Raw genomic sequence first — 2,049 nt, 5'->3', positions numbered from 1 at the left:
GGACCAGATCCTGTTTTCATTGCTACTTTCTATTATTATAATTTTGGTGTGTTGGTGTGTAATGTTGGAGTTATCAACGTTTTGTGTATGAGAGTTTAAAAAATGTAAAAAAGAAAAGCCCATATAGGGACAAGTGCTGCGAATTAGCTGTTGCTATTGCACTACGATGCAAATATGGGACTGCTGTTTTGTTCAGTTTGTCTATGTCGATGTGTGTCTGTCCCTACCAAATAAACTTAAATAAATAAAAATAAATATGCATTGGATGGAGGCTTTTAAATGCCCAAATCCTGACAGAGTTGCTGAAACTTTTATGTGTTCGTGCCTCTGCCCCTTTATCCTAGATGCCCCAAATGCCCTCTTGAGTTTTTTAATTAAAAAAAAATTATATTATTATTATTTTATCTGTGCTTCAGGAAGCCTGCTTGTGCTCTGACTGCCCTTGGTCTAATATCTCTGAATGGATTCTCAGTACCTTTACATTTGTTGTTAAGACACTGGGCCCATGGTAAGGAGCAGGGTGATGGAACTGCACCCTCTAGCTATCAGATTACTTGCAAGAATATATACAGTACAGACCAAAGGTTTGGCCACACCTTTTAATTCAATGGGTTTCCTTTATTTTCATGACTATTGACATTGTAGATTCACACTGAAGGCATCAAAACTATGAATAACACATGTGGAAATATGTACTAAACAAAAAAGTGTAAAACAACTGAAAATACTCCTTATATTCTAGTTTCTTCAAAGTAGCAACCTTTTGCTGTGATTACTGCTTTGCACACACTCTGCATTTTCTTGATGAGCTTCAAGAGGTAGTCACCTGAAATGGTTTTCACTTCATAGGTCAACCTGCCCTGTCAGGTTAATAAGTGGGATTTCTTGCCTTATAAATAGTCATGAAAATAAAGAAAACCCATTGAATTAGAAGATGTGTCCAAACTTTTGGTCTGTACTGTATATATATTTTTAACATACACTTGTTTGTGAATAAAAACATAGGTCTGATGTTGAAGTTAGAAAAACTGTTTCTATTTATTTTTGTAATTGTCCTCGTAATTGAGGGGGGAAAAAACCTCCTGGACCCTAAACACAGAAATAGTTTGGCTGCTGAGAAAACTTCTGACTTTAATTTTTATGAGGCTGTCCCAGTGCTGGACTAAATGCCTGGTTTGCTAAAAACTACAGTCTCAGATCAACACAGCCCTTCAGCACTGCCAGCAGCAGAAACAGCAACATTCTATCTATCAGGGAAAGCATAGACTAAATATGCTTTGCATTGTCCTCACATGATGACAATGATACAGTATGATCCGATTAAATATTAGACTCTTGGGATGCCGTGGTGATGCAGGGGCAAAACACAACCCATGTATTGAAGCCTTAGTCCTTGTGGTCACAGGTTTGGTGACATTTACTGCATATGTTCCCCCTCTCTCATTACCCTCTTTTGTGTCAAACTACTTTCCAATAAAGGCCAGTAGAGCCAACAAAACCTTTAAAAATATATTAGACTCTTGATTAATATGGATTGTTGATTGTTGGATTGTACAGTGTTTTAAGATTTTGTTTAATGTGCCCCTTTTTAACTTTGAGCCCTTGTCGCTCCAGAGGTCTCTTCACAGCCCTATTGAAAATCTATAAATTACACCTGTTAATTTGAATACATTTTGAACACAACATTTAACATTTGAATATTCCATCAGACCAATAAAAATCTATTTGTAAAATCAGAGATGTGTGCTTAATGAAAAGTATGTTTAACATCCTTTTTAAGGTTGCCTTTTTTTCAAAAGGTACTTTTAATCTGACAAGACTCATTTCAACATATATTCTAATTTATTGAATATGTAAATTCATAATGATTTAGTTATCAGACTTCTAATAACTCATGGATGAGAATGTAGCAACAATGCATTGTGTTTGGCAGCAGTCAGTGGGAGCTTGGGGAGCTCGGTGTGAGCAGCCATCTGCCTTGACCAACTTAGGGTTTGAAAAGACAGAAGATGTACACAAAAAATAGAAGCACTGATCTAAGAGTACTTT

Source organism: Xiphophorus couchianus, chromosome 7 (genome assembly GCF_001444195.1).
Source record: "Xiphophorus couchianus chromosome 7, X_couchianus-1.0, whole genome shotgun sequence".
NCBI lineage: Eukaryota > Metazoa > Chordata > Actinopteri > Cyprinodontiformes > Poeciliidae > Xiphophorus > Xiphophorus couchianus.
Note: the sequence above shows the minus strand (reverse complement) of the source record.